The sequence below is a fragment of the Typopeltis vanoorti genome, chromosome 11 (assembly GCF_054136105.1).
Source record: "Typopeltis vanoorti isolate ZY-2024b chromosome 11, IOZ_Tvanoo_1.0, whole genome shotgun sequence".
NCBI classification, from domain to species: Eukaryota; Metazoa; Arthropoda; class Arachnida; order Uropygi; family Thelyphonidae; genus Typopeltis; species Typopeltis vanoorti.
This window is the reverse complement of record NC_143559.1, coordinates 129,239,709-129,262,684: the sequence shown is the minus strand read 5'-3', so window position 1 is coordinate 129,262,684 and position 22,976 is coordinate 129,239,709. Positions and strand designations below refer to the sequence as shown.

Sequence of the window (22,976 nt, the reverse complement as noted above, 5' to 3'; positions counted from 1 at the left end):
GAAAACAAAGGAGAAGAGTGCCCATAAACTTTTATGAACTTCGAATGAATTTCTTTTGGTATTAAACCTTCTTTTACAAAGAATATTATAACCGCACGATACTCAGTTTTATCCATTTCAAGGGATACAGACAACAATTTTGCTTCAGACAGCTGTATAAAACAAACTACTTGATATAATGACTTGCAATTTCACATGGATGCTTATGACAGATGTACCAACTTAGGGGGGAAAAATATCTTGCCGATAGTGTTGCCATCTATGGTTGAAGCCGAGAACTTTTCAGACCACCCTTGTATTTGAGTGTGTTGTTTAAAAAGTTATTTGTAATCCCTGAAGATGTCTCAATGACAGACAAAATTTTGGAAGCATTAAAATTAGTTTTAATCCTTTCCCAGTGCTGTAAATATTCTGTTAAACTTCCAACATGATTTGTACATAAATGGATTTTGCACTTGGAACATCTATTGAAAATGGATAGAATAAATAAATATGCAAAAACAGGAAAATGGGCTTTGCTAGGGAGGCAGATGATAGGGTCTGCTGTTAATTGTACTAAAATCAATCTCTTTGCATTCAGAATTAAATGTTGTCAGAAAGTAAATTGTTGCAGAGTGGTCTAATATCACACAAGAAGGTTGTGGAAAGAAGGGGAGTATGACAGTTTTTGGCTAAGTGTGAGGAATTTTTGACATTTGTTAGTACAGCTTGGCCCAAAATTCTAGGAATTAGTGAGACTTAATTGACTAAGGATGATTATAGTTGCAGGGATTTATGTAAGGATCTGATGCTGGTGATTTGTATTAGAGGTTGGTGGACAGACAGATATCAAAGAATGGTTTATAGAGGAGTTGAGTCCAGGAGAAGGCAGGCGATGTGGTCCTCTGTTGTTTAATTTGTACATCAATAATATAGGACAGCTGTCCAAAGTGTGATTTTGTGCTGCCTGCCTGTGGGTTTTAATTTTCACAAGTGAAAAAATAAAATAACAGTTTGAATCGAATGCATATTAGATCTCTTATTTCTATCACTAATCGGTAATCTTGATGTTGGTAATTTTATTTGGTGTTTTTACATCTATATACCCACGTGTTTTTCAAATATTAGATGTGTCAAAGAAGCATTCTTACACTGTATTGTTCCAACATGCATGCTCCAAGCACTTAAGGGGAACGTTAGTGCACAATTAGTGTTGTTTGTTTGTTCAGCTTTCGAGGTTGTGTTACTGCTGCTCACCAAATTACTAGATTCACATTGTGATGCTGCTCTCAGATAAATCTTTTTTTTTTTTAATGCGGCTCTTGGATTACCTAAGGTTGGACAGCTCTGATATAGGATACAATTTGACTAGAAACATCTACTTGTTTGCTGATGAATCACAACTAGGAAGAGCCATAGTTAATGAAGGTGATGTAGAGATCTTTGCAGGATGATTTAAATACACTGATAGTATGGACAAAGAAAAATGTTGCCAAGTGTAAGGATGAGATCACATGTTATGTTCTATATTGATGGAACTGAACTACGGGAAGTTGATGATGCCAGGGACTTTGTGATTATGAACAAGGGAGTTGAAGTTTATTGGACATATTGCGAAGGTAGCGAAAACAGCACATCAAATTATGGTTGTTGAAGAACATAGTGAAGTTATTGTTCCCCTTCATAAGACAAAATAAGGCCACATCTGGACTTTTGTGCAGATCTGGTCACTTGAATTTCTTGGTAATGGAGAAGTGGCAGAGAGGATTCAAAGGCAAGTGACGATTGTAGCAGGTCTGTGGAATGCTCCCATTGAGAATAGTTTAAAGGTCTGTGGCCTCAAAAAACTAACTGACATAACTCGCCCTCTTACAACTAGGAGTAAGAGGGGAGTTATGGTAGGAGCATGTAAGTTATTAAAGGATTTTATAGGATTGACACGGATTACTTGTTTTTCAGCACAGGGCAGGAACGGAGAGAACAAGGAATCACTTGTGGAAATTGTGTACGAGTGTTGTTAGCAGTTTTATAGGATCTTCTAACTTCATGGAGATACTCATATAATAATAATAATGCATGTGTTTTCATTCGTTGAATTTTTTTTTCGAAAAAAAAAGAAAGAAAAAATAAAAGACTATAATCTATTGTAAAAATCTCAAATAATTGTAATTAATATGTTCGTTTTTTACAGTATTATATATACTAAGTGAAGATTTCATTAATTGGCAATTACTTTTTTGTCATATGATAAAGTAATCTTTAAAAATATATGTATGTGTTTGCAGTTGTGTACATTAGTATAATCATAACTGCCAAGTGGTTTTAAGGTAGCATAAAATTTACTACTTAAATGTATTTAAGTAGTAAATTTACTTACTGTATGTTGTAATCCTAACGAATGTACACAGAAATAATGCAACATGTATGTTTTTTTATAGTAGTGTTCACTGTGCAAGTGCTGTAGTAATAGCAGCCATGTTGTCATTAGAGTTTTGCTTTGAATCTCATAATGGACAAGTGCATTAGTAGTTAGTTTTTAGAACAGTGATCGCTGGGTAACAGAGATGCCAACAAATGAAGAGGCAAGCAATTAAGGAGAGCCAGAAATGATGTGGAATAAACTACTGAATTAAGTTCAGTAATCTCAGAAAAAATTTTATGTGCATCTTATATATGCATCTGGTGAAAGGGTGGAAATGTCTATACACAAATGCCAGAAGCATCAGAAACAAAGGGTTTGAATTCGTTGCTTTTTTGAATATGATGTAGCCTAAGATTGTTAGTATTAGTGAAACCCGGCTATCAGAATCAGATCTGGTAGCTGGGATTGAATGTAATGGTTACATTATTTTTAGGAATGACAGAAAAGATTAGGAGGGAAAATACTACTAATTTATTTTATTTATTTCATGTGCGAACTACAGAAAATGTAAGCTCAAATGATATTAGATGACTTAAGTTCAGTTAGTGTAGAAATGCAAGAAAACAATGACAGTAACAATGTCTCAGAAGTGAGGTTGAGGCTATCTGGTGTGAAGTGGAGGCTAACAGAATGAAATATAAGTTGGGCTATTGCTACAGATCTGGAAGCTCAGTTGCAGGGGATGAAGAAATGCATCACCAATTTACCCTTATGGGTACTAAACGAGTGATCATTATATGTGACTTTAATTATCCAAACATTGATTGGTTAGATGAGAAATCACATGATAAGAATGAAGAGGAATTTATTGAATTGTTGCAAAGCACCATGTGAGAGAAGGAACTCAAGATCAAAGAGTGTTGGATTCGTTCATAGTGTCAGAAGTGGTCTTTGTTAAGAATATGACTTTTTTACCACCAGTTGGTAACAGTGATCATGCTGCCTTTTCTTGGGAAGTATCTAATTATATTGATGTTCCCATTAGAATAGATTACATGCAGAACTAAAAAGCTGGAAGTTATGATCAACTTAGGAGAATACTATCTTTCGTCCCTGGTATCAGTTATCGAATGTCAGTAATGCCTGGGAATCTTTGAAAAAGTGCTCAAATGAGGTGGTATCTGAATGTATCCCTAGTGTTCAAAGAATTAATAGGTTTGGAGTGAAATGAATGAGCAACCTTGTTAAGCAAGAGATTCACAAGAAGAGATGATATGGAAAGAATATATTGGGAATAAAAGTGGGAGGAATTTTCTTTCCTTCCCTTAGGATGGGTTTAATCCCCTAATCAGGGGTTTGCGACTAATTAATACAACCAGTTTGTCACTCCTCTGCTGCATCCCCTAAGGGCAAGCATTTATGACCGTAGATCCATGTGTGTTTGTGGGGGCCAGTTTGCCTATTCTGAGGAAAAATTTATCCTGAAAAATCAGTTTCCAGGTGAAAAAATCCTCTACTTCTGTATAAGACCGACTGACGCACCTTTAGTCGAAACAGATCAGATAAAGGTTCCTCACATTATGGATGGGAATTAAATCAAATCAGGTCTTTCTAACCAAAAGGCTTTGTCTGTACCGACTTAGCTATGCAGGCTCTGAGCGGAGTTATGAAATATATAAAGCACAGGCCAGAAAAGTAATGAGTATTGTGCTGAGAGCTAAATCTGAGTATGAAAAGAAATTGGCTATGCAGGCTAAAGGCAATCCAAAAGAATTTTATCGTTATTCCATAAGCAAATGATAAAACGAATGAGGAAGAATAACTTTACTGAATGCAGATGATATTCTAATGTCAGAATCTAATGAGATTGTTTTCACTTTGCTAAGATATATTAACCAGGTGTAACATGGTGCACAGTGCTACTGCCACATTGAATGAAGAGTTAGAGGTGCATGAAAATGTCATTGAAGATCTGTTGCATAACCTGGATAAGAATTTGTCAATAGGGATAGATGGAATATCATCACATTTGCTAAAGGAATGTTCTGGAGGTCTCGGTTAATCATAATAATAAATAATAATCTTTAGCTAATTTCCAATGAGGAACTGTGAAGTTAATAATGAGATAGTATCAAGCTTTTGTAAATTAGTGATAATGTTGTGTGTTAATGAAAAGCAAGTGATATATATGTTCTAAATGCATAGAACATTTTGATTGTTGAAATAGTTAGCGCATTTAGTGTGAGTGACTTTAAAGGTATGAGTCTTTGACTTCCTGGAGACCTCTAGCTTACCAAATTGTTCACTTCTCTTATATTTCCTTCTTAAGTCCAAATTTATGTCATCAACTAAATAATGGTAGGTCTTAAGGGTGGAAGATGCACAGAACATAGCCACATTTGATTAACTGCCAACCCTGCCTTCTTGTGCTATGACCCACCTGTTTTCATAAAGGAGACTGGTGACCAAGTATTGCCAGTTCAAGTATAAATCTTAAGTTGAAGGAAATGCAGCTATATATCCTATTTCTCCTATGCATTTAAATTTGGAGGAAAGCATGTCCAGAGGCCTTAAGGTAGCAGCCCTACCACTAAACTACCTATCGCCAGGCTAGTAACCTGACATGACGATCTTTACCATTGCTCTTATGCTACAACAGAAGAACATTTGGATGGACTCTTGAAAATGAACCCAGAATGGACAGCAGAACAAAAATAGAAATTACAAAATATATTGACTATTGCAACTTGGAATATCAGAGGAATATCTTATGAAGAAATAGAATTACAGTCTTGCCATTACTGTTACAACTTCTGCACACTTGTGTGCTGCCCATAGGATTGTGTGAGCCTGGTTCCATTAGTGGTTTTGTGCACAGCCAACATTCTTGTGTTTATCATTAGAGAGAGAGAGAGAGAGTATTGTCTAGTTGTATGGGTTAACATGCATTGGAGAGATTATCAAAACAGTGTAGCTGTTTTAGCACTTCACAAGGTTGGAATGCTAAAAACATTTGGGATCGGTGAGATGATTGTGTATTTGACTATTGACTTATAATAATGCAGAAAATGTATCTGACTGCCAGAGAACAGGTCGACTACGCTGTGTTAGGATGCAACAGCTTGTGATGGCTGTGAAGGCATGCTTCCACTGTAATCTTGTAAGAACACAAAATGATGTTATGAAAGATGAACATTTTGCAAAGAACAATGTCACATGTATTAACTGATAACCTGGGGTTGAGCCTATCGTTGTTCTACTGACACTTCCTAACACCACAACATATGCAGCAAAGGGTGATAAAATCAAGGTGGTATCCAAACAACAGATACATAGATATCCTTTTCACAAATGAGATGATTATCACCACATAAAAGTCTTATGTGATGATAATCGGTTATTGCACAGCACATGCCATAGCACTCAGGACCCCAGAGAGGTCATCATCCCACATTATTATTATTATTATTTTTTTTTTTTTTTGACACCTCCAGGGAGTCCAAAGACTCATCGAGGGAGAGTGTGCCGACAGCATCGAACGATTGGCCCCCTTCCAACTACTAACCGCGCTCAAACTTACTTAAGTGAGCCATTAGTAGCAGAGGCTCTACCAATCGACCAACCTTCGCCGGCAAATTAGTGATGTTTAGTGTGTGCGGGGGGGTGACGTATCGGGGATATCCAAGTTGGATTTCTGCAAGAAAGGGATCAAAACCTCTATCAAAGTGTATCAATACACCATGGTGGAATCTGTGGTATGGCCCCTGAACAACATGTTTCATGGTAGACAGTGGACCTTCCAACAGAACTCAGCACCTGCACACAAGGTGGGGGACCACAACAGTGGTTGGAGGCAAATGTGCCTGACCATATATCACTGTCTGAGTGCCTGTCTTGAAGTCCTAGTCTGAATCTGTTGGAATTTAAATTGTGGTTGAAGCTTGAGAGAGTAGCCTTCGAGAAATGACACCCCTGCATCGCCAGCCTGAAGGTTGATATGGAGCAAGTAGTGGCAGCGTTTCTTTGGATGTTATGTGTACTGCCATCGATATGTGGGCTCACAGATTTCGGGTATGCATGAAGGCAAAACAGGGACATTTTGAACATCAAGTGCTCTATATGTACGTTATACACGTGGTTTGTATGTGTTGAAAGCACATACAAACAAAATCGTTGATAGATTAAAGATTTATGTTGTTCAAGTTGTAACAGTATTTATGGCTAGACTAGGTAGATAAAATATTAAATACAGCAGGATTTAAAATTGCAATAATTACTGAAACAAAAAAGTTATTAAAAGGAGCCATGGAAACTAAGAAAACAACAATTTCTAAATTTTTATTTAGAACTATATAACATATAGTGGAGTCATTAGAGACCAGATGGCACTGGCAGGCATTATGATTTTTGCACCATAAATCTGTTTCAAACTAGATAAATTACTACAAATATTGGACAGATAATAATAGTTACATTAAAAATAAACAGGCTGCCTAACAATAATTGGATCATATACTTCAGAAGAGGGAATAGAAGATGATAGTTGAATTGTATGAACAATTATGAAACATATATAATAAGGAAACAAAAATGACTGTGTAATATTAGCAGAAGACTTAAATTCAAGAATTATAAAAACAAAAATTAATAATAGAATTGGAATCTGTGGAGAAAAATACTATCAACAAAAATATTAAAAAATTAATAATTTTGTAGTAGTGTATAATCTTAAAATAATGAATTCCTTCTATAAATATACATAGCTAGCAAAGAGGATGGAAATCAATTATAGATTACTTCATTTTAAATGAAAGAATCAGTGTGTAGAGGCTTAAGTGCTGTGAGGACATCATGAAGAAGGCTTAATTTATTGTATATAGCACTGAGAAAGGATTAAAACAGAATTTAATACTTCCTATATTTCGTCTCAGTCACTGAGACATCTTCAGAGATTACAAAAAAACTAATGTAACATCTACACAAATACCACACGATACTTAGCCCAACCACATGGGTGACTCTATAAAGTCCTATCTAGGTGGAGGAGCGCCCTCTAAGGGCGGTTGTAGGTGGCCTGGAATGTAAGGTGGGATCTCTGATGATGTGTTTCCCAAATCTTAGGAAGCTTAATGCAACCATATTTATTAAGATTTGATTGATTTCTGAGAGAAACTCTTAAAACTCTCATTAATTGCTACAATTAATGAGAAATAATCAAAAAAAAAGAAAGAAAGAGACCTACCATAAATGGTTAAATTTGAAGATGGAATAGAAAACAAAAGAATAAGAACCTTAGCTAAGAGAAAAGTGCGAGCATAGGCAATTGTGAAACAGATTTACATCTAACTTAGAAATGTGATATATATGAAATAAGACCCAGTACATATAAAATTTTAAAGCATCCTTGTTCAAATATTAGAGAAAAAATAAACAGTAACTAAAAAAATATTATAATTTCTAAATTTTCTTTCAGAAATATGGACTGATATTGATTACAAAATAAATACAAAATCTGGCAAATAGATAATGAAAGTGATGAAGATATAACAATCAAAGAATAAGAAATTAATTTAAAAGTATCAAAAAAAGATGTAAATTGCCCCAAGAAGATAAATTAAAATTCAGAATTATATAAATATACAGGAAGAAAATTTAGAAATAGATCCCTTATTTTTAAATAAAGTTTATTCAATGAGAAATCCACCAGAAGAATGGAAAAGAGTAGTAGTAATTTCTATTCATAAAAATAAAAGGGAATAACCCTAAATATTATAGAGGTATAAGCATTCAGAATTCCTGTTATGAAATATATAGCAGAATATTAAATAATAAAGTACAAAATATTCTGAAAACTTTATTCCAAGAAGCACAGAATGGTTTTAGAAAGGGATGTTCGTATTTCAGCTTTCTGTCTAAAATTAATAATAAAAAAAAGAAGAGTCCAATCTAGAAATGTACATCACGTTTATTGATTTTTAAAAAGGTATTCGATAAGATAAAAAGAAGTGTTTTATTTAACATCTTACAAGAAAGATGAATACCAATTATATTATACATATATACAGTGTTTGTTTTGGAAAAGAATAAGGTGGTGGTACACATTCTTTTCTAGCAGAAAAAACTGAATAAAATGATACTACATTTGTATGTCAAGTCACTGTTAACAAAGGTGCTAGTATGCCATACTGTTGCCTACCATCTCAAAAAAAGCACTGTGCATATGTGAAGATAATGAAGTACAGATACAATTTTTGAACTCTGAACTCTTATTATCTTGGAGAGAAATAAACAAATTAGGCATGTAACTCTGTTTAATATTTATTTAAATGGAATAGAGAAAAAAAAAAACCCATTTAGGTATTAACTATCCTTAAACATATTTCTCTTTGCTGATGACCAGGTGGTAATTACAGTTTCTGAAGATAATCTTCAGAAACTGAAGGTTAGTGCAGGAGGAATAGAATGAATTTGATGGTCAAAAGGACTTATGAGTCCTTCAAATTGCACTTGAATTGATTTGGAGGTACTTGTCTGGAAAAAGTGTTCAGTGAGAGAAAAGTCCAAAATCAGAAAGCTCTGGCTATTAGGATGGAAGGGGGGATGGGTTGGTGAAAATGTGTATGCAGACACCATTCAATTGCATGAATGATCAAAAAGTGACAAGCACTGAATATAATTTATCAAGTCTCAAATCTGAATGGGACAATCATTACAAGATGCTCGGATACCATTGGACCCTTGGAGACATTGTAATGTGTATATATATATATATATATATTTTTTAAAAACATAGATTTAATGACTAAAAACCAAGATAACTTAAAAATTTTAATAAGAATAATGCGACTAGTTTCGGCTTATAACAGTCTTCCACGGGTATTCTTAAAGGAAAAGAATATTAATAAACATTGAAGTATCTAAACAAACTGGAAATTACAGGTAAAAATTGCCACACATAATTGATACATAAAAAACGTATTTTTTTCAAGTTGTGTGGCAATTTTTACCTGTAATTTCCAGTTTGTATAACAAGAATAAATATACTCTTATCAGGAAATTTAATCTAAAAAGGATACAAAACAGATCTGGTCATAGTGAAGCCTGTATTACTCCTGAAAAAGTTGTAGTGAACAAATCTTCTCATATTTTAATGGATGTGGAAACGGATATTCTTAGCAAAGGTCTCAATTTCATTCCCTCACCAAAATTTATCCCTAAAGAATCTCTCCTTACAAAAATAGAAAAGGCAAATTCACTCATTTCTAATCATTTGGCGAAACTTCTTCATATTGAATCGATTTTCATTATAAATAATGCTAAACCTCCAACAGATAATATTTCTCTGGCTGAAAGACAAGCCCTAAAAAATCTAAAACAGAACAGTAACATTATTATTTTACCTGCGGATAAAGGCAATTCCACAGTCATCCTCAACTCCGAAGATTACCACAACAAAATGCTTCAATTATTTGGAGATAGTTCGACATATTCAATTCTTCAGGAAGATCCTACAAGAGAATTACAAAACTATACAAACATCTTGTTAAAGACTGCGAGTGAACTTCCTCATAATGTTCGCCTCTCTTTACGCTCTCTACATCCTCTTATCCCACGCATCTATGGAGTTCCCAAAATACATAAAGAAAACATCCCTCTTTGCCCAATTGTAGAAGGAATTGACTCACCTATGTATAAACTTTCAAAATATCTAGCAAAGTACCTCAAGTGTTTCTCCAATAAATCTTCATCTTTCATCAAAAACACCACAGATTTTGTTTCGCATATAAAAGATCTTCCCATCAATGAAAATGACATTCTAGCAAGTTTTGACATTATATCTTTATTTACTAACGTTCCTACGGATGAGGTACTTACATTACTAAAGGACAAATTATCAAAAAAAATGTTTACTTTATTAAAACATTGCATTCATTCTGGTTATTTCAGATATCAGGACTCCGCTTACCAACAAAAACAAGGCCTGGCAATGGGCAATCCTTTGTCCCCAGTTCTAGCTAACATCTTCCTTGAAGATTTTGAAACGAAAGCCATATCTTCCTTCTCATTTAAACCAAAAGTTTGGAAACGATATGTTGATGATATATTCATTATTTGGAATCACGGGCACACATCTCTCACAGATTTTCTTCATCATCTAAACATCCAACATCCTAATATAAAATTTACTGCTGATCTAGAAAATAATAATTCCTCATTGGAATGGAATGGAATCATCAAGCAGTAGCTGTAAAAAAAATAAGTATCTTTCATAGGGAATTTAAAGAGAAATGTAATTAGCAATCTCATAAGTTGAGTAATAATACATGCACAGTATTGATTTTCTGGCATCCTTGGTGGTTCCAGCCCTGCTGGATTAGTTGTTTTGCCAGACCAATGAAGGTCACGTAATATTATTATTATTCTTCTAAGACCCCATGGAATCAGACTCATCTAGGGGGTCCCTTTGTCATACACACAGTTCATCATCCCATGCCTTAAACACCTTCAAATTCTCTGCAGACACCACAACTCTCCATGCAAAAAATCTGCTTCTCACTCCCTTGCTCACACCCTCCTTATACAGTTTCTAAGGATGACCTCTTGTTCTTCCCTGATCTCCCACCATTTTATGAAAAATCTCTTCAACATTAATCCTATAGTAACCCCTTACCAACTTGTATGTCTAGCATATCACCTGTCGTCCTCATATCAACTAGACTGTAAAGTGCATCTTTTCAGCCTTTCTTCATATTCAACATTCCAGAGATCAGAAATTACCTTAGTCAATTGACTTGGGATCCTTTCCAACACCTCTTCATCCTTTCGAAAACCAGATAACCAAATCTGTTCACAGTAGTCCATGTTTGGCTTAATCAATGCCTTATACCGTGGAACCAGAATCTCTTTACTTCTACAAGTCAGTGTCTTCTGCGTCATTCCTAGAATTAATTGTCCTCATAATTTTGGCAACATGTACTCTAAAATTTTAGATCCTTATCTACCATCACCCCAATATCTCTTATTTCCTCCACCTCTGTCAATATATCCCCACCAAACATAAATTCTATGTCCCATCTTTGTTTTCCTAATTTTAAAACCTTACATTTTGCAACACTGAACTGGCATCCCCACTCCTGTGCCCATTCATGCAATCTTTTCAAGTCTTCTTGTGAGGCCACACATCTTCTCCAGTATCATTAATATACAGGTTAAACAGCAATGGCCCTAAAACAGACTCCCCCCCCCCCCTCCCGAGGCACACCACTAGTGACTTTCCTCTTTCGGGATATTGCTCCCCATACACAACTTGCTGATACATATCAGATAGCCACTCTCCAATCCACTGCACTAGTCCAGTGTTTCTCAACCTGTGGTCCGTGACAATGGGACAGGTGGTCCAGTCCGCAGGCAGACTTAAATTAATTAAATGAATATATTTTTTTTAATTATCCAAACAAAACAAATTAAAATTGAATAAGTAAAAATTATTGAAATCAAATGGAGACAAAAAAAAAAAAAAAAAAGGCTCAGAATGTTCAAAGGCGGAAGCAATCAAACTATATTATTTTTCACTTCAGCCCTCTTTTATTATTCGTCATTCTGCCGCCAAATTTGTAATTGCTTCCACCTTCCCTTGCTGTTTTGTCAGATTTGAAGTGAACATGTGTTATCCACATTTCAACCAATTGCTTGTTGTGTATTGATTTTTATTATTGAAGGTTTCCTTCAACCAAGGCTCAGTATATCTTCATAAGTGCTAAGTGATACTTGAACAAAGTATGTCTTGAGCCCCAGTATTTATATATTTATATATTTTTCGGAAACATTTTTTTAATAATGGAAAAGTGGCTTAGAACTAAGACTTTGAAAAGAATAGCAAAATGTGTTGTAACGGCCAGTAAATCTGATACTATTAAAGAGAAAAAACAAGCAATTCAAAGAAAAAATTACAGTAGGAAATATAACAGTTCATACTTGGAATTCGGGTTTACTTTTTGTGGAGTTGAAAGTGAACAGAAACCTCAATGTGTTTCGTGTTATGAAGTGTTGTTGAATAAGTGCATGAAACCTGCGAAACTCTGACGACATTTAGAAACTAAACATTGTGATGTGAAAAATCAGCCAATTGAATTTTTTCAGCAATGCTTAGGGACATTAAATCATGGGAAAGATATAATTTCAGCCATGGGTTCCATTAATAGCAAAGCACTGGAAGCATCCTATCTCTTAAGTTTGTGCATAGCGAAAACAGGGAAACCTCATTCTATCGGGGAAAATTTACTACTTCCAGCTATAAAAGATGTGGTAAAAATTATGTTTGGCAACAAGTTACTAAAAGATGTTGATTTGATTTCTCTTTCAAATGACACTGTCGGTCACAGAATTAATGATATGGCAGGTGACATAGAATCTCAGTTAATCGCAAGAGTTAAGAAGAGCCCTTATTATGCGTTACAAATAGATGAGACTACCGATGTTACAAATGATGCGCAGCTAATATGCTACATAAGATATACGCACGATAACAACATTCATGATGATATTCTGTTTTGTAGAACTTTGTCACCCCGAACAACCGGAGAAGAAATATTTCACACTCTCATTAATTACATAATACACAAAGGGATCCAGTGGGAAAAATGTATAGGCTTCTGTTTCGGATGGAGCTCGTGCTCTTACAGGTAGGCATAGTTCGGGGGTTGTTTCTATGGTCAAGGAAGTGGCTCCGGAAATGAATAGGGTATATTGTTTCATACACAGGGAAGCATTAGCTTCCAAAGGAATGCTACCAGAATTTAAAACTGTGCTATACAATGCTGTCAAGCTAATTAATTTTATTGAAACTCGACCGTTAAATAACAGGTTATTTTCAGTACTCTGCGTTGAAATGGGCAGTGAATATACACAACTTTTGCTTCATTCTGATATTCACTGGCTTTCCAGGGGCAAAGCACTAACAAGGTTATTTCAGTTAAGGCATGTAGTTTTATTATTTGTAAATGAACGTAATTCTGATTTTGCATCACTCCTTGTTGACGAAGCATGGTTATCAACACTATCCTATCTTTCAGACATTTTTACGAAATTAAATGAACTAAATCTCTCCCTTTAGGGAAATTTTTTTAACTGTTCTTGATGCCTACGACAAAATAAAGGCATTCAAGAAAAAACTAGTTTTATGATTAATTATGTAAAAGACAGACAGTTTGCATCTTTTCCAACATTGGAATCCTTTTTAGTGGAAAATAATATTTTTGTTCATTCTGAGTTTGTGGAAAAGGTTTGTGACCACCTCACAAATCTAAAACGGAATTTTGAAACATATTTTCCGAATAACTTTTATAAGAAATTTCTGTGGGTTCGCGATCCATTTCAGGCTTGCAGTTACGAGAACGACCTTTCATTATCGAAAAAGGAACAGTTAATTGAGCTTTCAAGGGACAGTTGGCCTAAAATGCAATTCCGTGATCTTGGTTTTGCTCGATTTTGGATCTCGTCTCAATGAGAAATGAATTTCCAGAATTATCTGAAGAAGCATTGAAAATCGTCCTGCAGTTTTCTACAAATAAAAACAAAATACAGAAATTGTCTTTGTGTGTGTGTGTCGATCTTCGACTGAAGTTGACTAATATTGAGCCAGATATCCAGCAACTCTGCAAGGGCTGAGAAGCTCAACCATCTCATCAAAAGTAAGTAGTAACATAAATATATCATCCTATTTATTTGTTTATTAAAAATTAAAACTTTAATGATGATACTTTTAATCGTTTACTTCCAATTTAATTAACTATGTTGCCATATCTTTCAAAACATGCTTTTAGATTTATTATGTTATAAATGGCACAGTTTTTCCGAAATGTTGGTAATTCCTAAATAGGTTTTTTAAAAAAAATTACAAAAACTCAAAGCGACATATAGGGAAATAAATGAAAACACTATGTTTATTTTTGAAGTAAAACTTTAATTCCAACATTCTAAAATGTTAGTTTTCTCGCTTTCTGTTCGCAAAATTGTCGATGACATTGTTGAAGTCTATTTCATCACTCAGTTGCTGTTTTATAGACAGTATGGCAAGATTTCATAAATGCCAAAAAAGGTTCCGCCAGGGGGTGTTCCCCCCCCCCAGCTATACCTCTGTAACTTAGTGGTCCGCAGAATTGTTTTAGGCATTTTACTGGTTCTTGGGCTTAGGAAGGTTGAGAAACGCTGCACTAATCTAATATCCAACCCCATCTGCTCTAGTTTGACTACAACTTATCATGCAATCCATCAAAACCTTTGCAAAATCTAAGTATACTACTATGTATCCATCTCCTTCGTACAATGAACCCATTAAATGTAAATTAAATTTGCATTAAATGATTTTAATGAAATAAATATATTAGTACAAATAGAAATGATACAGGTTTATCAGTATAGTACAACATAAATGAAAACAGATTTATTAATTGCTGTACTTAATGAAAAAAAAATGTTGAAACTATCATACCATTCCCAGAATGACAAAATTTAGAACTTCACTGGGAATATAGTACTAATCTCGGAAGTCGAGGGCTGTCAGAATCACTGTCTGTTTCGTAGCTAATTTGTCATCGATCTGTGATGTTGCACGGGGGGGGGGGGGGTAGATCAGTAGTCAAAGTCATAGAATTATTGGATGTAAACCTACTGCTCTAACATTTTTCTTAGCTATATTTTGAAACATTGCATACAAGTGATTGTTTAATGTGCTTGTATAATTTTTCATAAATCAAACAACAATTTATTAGCACTTGTTTCATCATGAAACTGAATTGCTCCTTGCCTTTTTCATTAATTCCCCAGTCAAACACAATTAGCTTCTCAATAGTAAGGGTTTCATATACATCTGTTTCATCTTAAATTTTTTTTTAAAGCAGTATTCAGGGCAGTGTCTATAATTTCCAAGTCAGTATGGCAATGAACAGCAGGTGTTTCTTTGTCAGTGTTTATTCATTCAGCAAGATTTTCTTTATTAAAAACAGCAGGTCCTGTAACACTTTTCTCATATTCAACCAACTCATGAACAATTGCTTTCCCTTTTGGTGCCTTAAATCCTGTAAAGTTATTACCAACATTTCATTAAGAGAAGTCAGGATAGACTACAATTTGATACCAGCATTTCATTAGTGTTGGCGATTGTATCTTCTTCCAGCCACTGGCAGTGAACAAGAAAACCTGTTTTTTTTTTGTTTTTTTTTGTGTGTTAAATTCTTTAACAAATGTCTCTACAGGCTTAGGTCATTTACGTCTAACAGACATTTTACTAAAAGTGCTGATTAGCCTTCATAGAGTGTAACAATCCTTGAAATTGGACATGGAATGTACAATTTGATGTTAATATTTACTGCAACACTGTATAGTCATTTTTCTTACATAGGTGTTCAGCTCTTGGGTGAGCTGAACAGTTCTGCAAAATTAGAAGAATTTTGCAGTCTTCTGGTAGGCCTACAGATCTGTAGTGGGCTCAAGCTCCAGGCACAACAAGAAACATTTTTCAATCTATTCTAACTAACATCACTGGTAATGCCATTTTCATTTGCATTGTATATTCCAAGGTAAATTCTTTTGCTTTTCAAGGACATAGGGCATTTAGTTTTTTCTGTCACCAGTGGCTGATGTCTGAATGTCTGCTGTGTGTTTGAGTAACATTGTAGGATAGTAACTCTATTCTTAGAATGTCTGAATCTTGTTGGTCTTCATCCTCTGTGTTAATGACATTCACGGTCAATGTCATACAGTTTCATCGTTATACACTTGATTGAGACTGTGGTGCTCATCAGCTACAAATTGAGAGTTGCATCCACATAATTGATAGCAACTTCATGGATTGTGGACCATTTTTATCCATACACATTATTATTATTATTACGGGCAACTCCAAGGAGTCGACAGACTCATCGAGGGAGGCCCTAACATCATGTCAAGAACAACTATTCGTCTTTCACACAGTAACTATCATACCTTGCCTTAAACTCATTCACGGTCATAGCACCCACAACAGACTCTGGCAGCTTATTCCACTCATTTACCACTCTCCAAGTAAAGAACCTAGCTCTAACACCCCTGTTAACCACATTTTTGCCCAGCTTCCATGTATGGCCCCTAGTCCTCCCACCACCAGCCCTATTCTCAAAAATATCTTCTGGGTTAATCTTATAGAAATCCTTCAGTAATTTGAATGTCTCAATCATATCACCCCTTTTCTGCCTATCAACCAATTTTTGCAACCCACAAATCTTAAATCTGTTCTCATAAGGTTCATTCCACAGACCTGCCACCATCTTGGTCACTCGTCTCTGGATCCTCTCCACCTCCTCCCCATCAAGAAGAAACCCTGGCATCCATATCTGGGCACAGTAGTCTAGATGGGGTCTTATCAGGGCTCGATATAGAGAAACAATAACTTGTTTGTCTCTGCTTGTTAAAGTATTGTTCAGTAACCAAGTGATTTAATGAGCTGTTTTAGCCACTTTTGCAATGTGCCCCCTAAACTTCAACTCCCTATTCACCAACACTCCCAAATCCCTGGCCTCATCAATCTCCTTGAGTATGGTTCCACCAGTGTGATATACTGGTGCTAATCTTTTCACTCTAAAATGCATAACCTTACACTTTGCCACATTAAATTGACATCCATTTTCCTTAGCCCAGTCCTCCAAACTATCCAAATCATCCTGCAACACTTTGACATCCTGTGCACTCACAATTGCTCTACCCAACTTTGCATCATCAGCAAACAAGTGAACACTTCCTCTCAGGTCTTTTCCTATATTGTTAATGAACAAATTGAAAAGTAGTGGTCCAAGAACAGAACCCTGCGGCACACCACTAGTTACAAGCTGTCTTTTGGACTCCACTCCTGAATAAACTACTCTCTGGTATCTCTCCATCAACCACCCTCCTATCCATCTCACCAACCCTATATCCAACCCCATCTACTCCAGTAGAAAGTATTTTTAACTTGGGTATAGTTATGTTAAAGATACCAAGCAATTTTAAACCTGGTTTTACCCCATTTTTCCCAAGTAAGCAAACAGACAAAATGTCAAGTTTGCGCCTACAGGTGCAAACTTGACATTTTGTCTGTTTGCTTACTTGGGAAAAATGGAGTAAAACCAGGTTTAAAATTGCTTGGTATCTTTAACCCATCTACTCCAGTTCACTGATTAGAGTTCCATGTGGTATCCTATCAAAGGCCTTGGCAAGGTCCAGTAGAATCACTGAAACCCATTACCCTTATCCAGTTCAGCCGTCACTGTGTTATAAAACGTGAGCAAATTACTGAGGCATGATCTACCCTTCACAAATCATTTTGTCCCCCATTTTCATCTATCTAATCCTGTATTCTTCTCTTGACTAGTTTCTCCAAGACTTTGACAACAATTCCTGATATGCTAATCGGGTGGTAATTTACAACAGCAGTGTTGGAACCTCCTTTATGCAATGGAACTATTTTCCCCTCTTTCCATCCCCTCGGGACTAACCCAGACCCGAGACTCAGATTATACAGAATGGTCAAGGGTAGTGACAATTCTTTAGCCGCTTCACGTACGACACAAGCTGGTATACCATCCAATCCCACAGACGTATTGACATTAAAGTTTTGTAATAGACTACTCATCTCCACCTCATTCACCACAATTCCCATATAAACTTTTGATTCATTCATTTCTGGATTGTCACCACCTGTATGATATACTCTTGCAAAGTGCTCGCTCAGTAATTCAACCATATCAACTGATTCAGTTACCTCCCTACCATCGGCATTCTTTAAAATCATTCTGCCATATACATTTTTTCTTCTACTTGCAACATATCGAAAAAACTTTACAATTGTCTTCAGCCTGCATGGCCAATGTTCTTTCGTAATCCTTTTTTGCTTTTCTTACCACACTTGTTACCCTTCTGGCCTGGGCTTTATACTGTTCATGTGTCTGCCAGTCACCCTTCTCCTTAAATTCCCTCCATAGTTGTTTCTTTTTTTGCAGCTCAAGCTTAATGGTGTTATTCATCCATTTAACTCCAATTGATTTATTATTTGGACTCTAGGTATACAGTCAGCATTTCTTCATGCAAACACTTCTTAATGGTCATGCACTGTCAACTTCTAGCCCTTGCAGTTTTACATGCCATGGCACTGTACCAATCAAACTCCTCAGCTTGTCATACTTACCAGCCCGATAATTCCACATGTACCCTGTCTTAATTGTAAATTCCACACCTTTAGCCACCTCCCAAGTCATGACCCTATGATCGCTCTCACCAGTTGGTGGCAACGTGGTCATATTCGTTACAGCCAAATTCTCAGATGCACTTACTAGATCAAGCACTCTGTGACCCCTAGTATTTTCCATTACATGCTGTCACAGATAGTTATTCCTTAATAACCGCATAAAATCCAATTCCTTCCTTCCATGTGTCCTCTCCTTCTTCCAATCGATTTTACCATAGTTGAAATATCCCATTATAATTACCCTCCTTCCACTCATTTCTTATATTTGCTTATGCATACTATCTCCACCATCTATTCCATCACCTGGTCTATAGCAGCACCCAACTGTATATTTTGTTCTGCTAGTTTCAATCTCACACCAAATAGCCTCAAATGTGCTCTTATCTCTATCCTGCAGTTCTACTTCTATTCTCCTTGGCTGTAGCTCATCTGCTATCATCAATAACACACCTCCCCCCATTTTATTTTCCCTGTCTCTCCTGAACACACCATACCCCTCACATTCAATCCCACTAGCTGTGTCATCTTCTGTCAGCCATGTTTCACTAATGCCAATAACCTGTGGTCTGGAAGTGCCAACCAAGGCCAAAAATTATTCCTTCTTCCTAATACTTCTGGCATTTGTATACATGAACTGAAGAAGCGGATTTGTCCCATCCCTATTTTGATGCCTTATACTAACTATCCCATTCTGATTTGTGGTCTTTCCTACTCGCTTCTGCATATTACACACATTCACACACTCAACTCTCTCCCTAAAATCTACATATCTACCTCCCTCCCTTAATAACTAGTTTCCCTGTTTCTGTACATTCACTTCCACCACATTCGACAACACCTCTTCAAGTCTCCGCACACCAAATCCATTCAAATGTAATCCATCCATTTTATATAAATCCTTTCACCCATCGAACTCATACCACATATCCACAAATTCCATACTACTCATCAAACATAATTCACGCATAAAGTCATTAGCAATTATGGCCCTCCTTCTATCCTCTTCACTGTCATGCCGTGGCAACAGACTCGCCATCCTAACTCTCTCTTTTCTTTTGCTACCTCAAGCAATTTCTTCACATCCTCACTCATAGCCTTTTTGTTTCCTTTCAAATCATTTGTACCCGCTACCACTATCAATTCCTTCACCCGCTGTTTTTGCATTCTAATTGACTCGTTTCCATTCTTTGCGGTCGCACCAGGTTGGTATGATTTTGTTAAACTCTCAACTAATGCACCTCTTGCTAGGGAATCTCAACACACGGTCTTTCATTTTGTTTATACTCACTATCATACCCTTATTTTTTCTATCATACTTTTGCCGATTATTACTCGGTATGCTTGTTAAAAATTTTTGCCAATGTTCCAGTTGCTGGTTTGCTCCATGTATTGCTCCGTGTAATAGAGCTATTTCACTCATTGCGTCAGTGTCATCATTTTTATTTTCCGATGATTCATTCAATCGTTCTGTATGCTTAACTTCATTCTCTCTTACAATGCCACTCTCACAGCTATCAGGTACTACCTCGCAAATATCCTCATTCATACCTCGAATATCGCTGTCATCTAGATTCTCACTTTCGACAATGTTATCACTCACACGACCTGAAACACTCTTTAAATCCTCACATTCTTTACACTTTTTGCACACATTCACTCCACAATCGTTGTTTTACCAGACTCCAACTGCCCTCCTCGATGTATACATTTCACAAACGGTACATTGAATCAAGTCTTTTAAGTTAAGATTTTCAGACAAATATGGTGACCTGGACGCCATCTTTGTATTCTTCTTTATGGGAGCCATGTGCACATATAATCGATCTATCAATTTACTATTAAAATACTCAAAAAACACACAAAAATCACCCAGACACGTCAAAATACTAAAAGTAAACAATACTATGCAAATTCATCAATTTTTACTCAAAATATCACTTCTGGTCAGGAGCTATCCTCAGACACTACATGCTATATAGTCCTCTAGTGGCTATCCTATGGGTATCTTGATGGACCCGAGACTCACTATGGGAGATTCACACTAACTATTAGTCATACAATACGTATCACACATCTCCTTTAACTTATTCACCATTAGGGCACTCACAACTACCTCTAGCAATTCAATCAACTCATTCATCACTCTCCATGCAAAGAACCCGGTCTGCACACCCTTACTAACCACAATCTTACACAACTTCCAGGGTGATCTATTGTTCTCCCCATATCCCTCATGTATTGAAATATATCTTTTGTGTCATTATAGAATTCCTTTAATAACTTATAAGTTTCTATCATGTCTCCCTTTCCTCTGCCTCTCAACTAAATTCTGCAATCCACACATCTTCAGTTTGTCCTCATTGGGAACATCCCACAGACCTATCACCAGCTTGGTCACTCTTCTTCAAATTCTCTCCACCATCTCCTGATCTCCAAGAAATCCAGGTGAATTACTTGTCAGTGTGTTCTTTCAACATCCAACATCCTTTGAGCTATTATTTCCTCTGAACTTCAAATCTCTATCCACCATCACTCTCAGATCCCTAGCCAAATAAATTCTTGATACAAAGTATGTGATCTTTTCATCACAAAGTGCATTACCTTACATTTTGCAACATTAAATTAATAATCATTGTCCTTTACTCACACTGCCAATTTATTTTAATCATGCTGTAGAATATGTACATCACCTTTATCAACTATTGCTCTCCCCAGTTTTGCATCATCAACAAACAACTCAATATCTCCTCCCCCTTTCCTTAAATCTTCCACTATATCATTAATATAAAAATTAGAGTAGTGGCACTATTACAGAGCCATGGGGTACTCTACTAGTCACTCCTATCTTGATTCCATTCCACCATACACCACCTTCTAATGTCTGTCTGTCTGTCAGCTATCCTTATCCATGCCACCAACCTCATATCTAATCCCATTTGCTCCAATTTTTGTCATAATTTCCCATGCAGTATTATGTCAAACACCTTCACAAAGTTTGGCAATGTCATGGTGCAGCCATTTCCTTTATTCAATTCTGCTAACCCCTTATTGTAAAATGTGAATAAAATAACTAAGGCATGTCCTACTATTTACAAAACCAGATTGTTCCCTATAGAGTATCATATTCTTATTCACCCATTCCTGAAGTTTACTTTTAATTAACTTTTCCAATACTTTAACCATCACTCCAGAGATACTAATTGATTTAATCTGTAATTTGCTTCTTCTGTCTTGGAGCTACCTTGATGCAATTGGAACAATCTTACCCTCTTTCTGTTCTCTTGGAACCTTGCCAGAGCTGAGACTTAGATTGACAACTTTTTGAGACAACTTACTCAGAAGCAATGCCATTTCTCTTGCATTTTTTTTTTTTTTTTTTTTTTTTTTTTTTTTTTTTTTTTTTTTTTTGCATTTCACATTCTCATAGCACACATACCTTCCAGTTCCACAGCTGTATTCACATTGATATTTTTCGGTGTGTTGAGTACCATCAGTTCATCTATCCTCATTTACTCTGGTTAAGTTAATTTAGTAATTACGCTTAGTAATTAAGTTAATTACTAAGCAATCACCATGCAAGTAACTTTTCTGCCACTTCTGTCACTCTGTCACTTCCAACCATCAGCACTGAGCAAAGCTATTCTTCCCATAATCACTCTTTCTCTTTCTTGCTACTTAGGAAAAAAAACTTTTTTTGATTTAGTTTGGCCTGCTTAGCTAATTTTCTCTCAAAATCTGATTTGGCCTTCCTTACCATACTTGTTATTCTTCTTGCTTTTGCTTTATACTGCTCATGAGCATGCTGATCACATTTTTGTTTATTCCTTTCACAATGCTTTCTTTTCTTTTTTTTTTTTTTTGCAGTTCCTGCTTTATATTGCTACTCATCTAATTAATCCCTACTCAGTTTATCCTCCTGACACTGGATATGCAGTCTGATACTGCTCTGCTTAAAGAATCCCTGACCACTTCTCATGCAGTAATGACATTCATTCCATCTAGCTTCTTATGACAATGCAGTGCTCCAAGTTGGTCATTATTGCTAGCTTTGTAGTTCCACATTAAGCAAGCAATCTCCCAGGAAAAGACTGCCTGGTCACTTTTCCCAAAGAGGTAAAGTTGCTGTTGTTGTTATATATGAATCTTTTGATGCTATTACCAAACTCAATAGTTTGAAATCCCTGGTCTCCTCCAACACATGATGTTTCAGGTAATTATCCCTTAGTAACTGTATAAATTCCATTTATATTTTGCCGTGTGTCCTTTCCACCTTCTAATTAAAGTCGCCCATGATAACTGCCTGGCCTGTACTCATTGTGCTAATCTTCTGATCCATGGCATCAAAAGATTAGCACAATGTTCTGATGCATGGCTTCCACA

The 22,976-nt window shown here is 35.9% G+C and overlaps 1 protein-coding gene across 1 annotated transcript in view; it reads left to right on the top strand.

Annotated features, from left to right (window-relative positions):
* Nucleotides 1–22,976, top strand: part of LOC150102040 (synergin gamma-like) — a 228,772-nt gene that overhangs the window by 173,463 nt on the left and 32,333 nt on the right. The window lies entirely within an intron of this gene.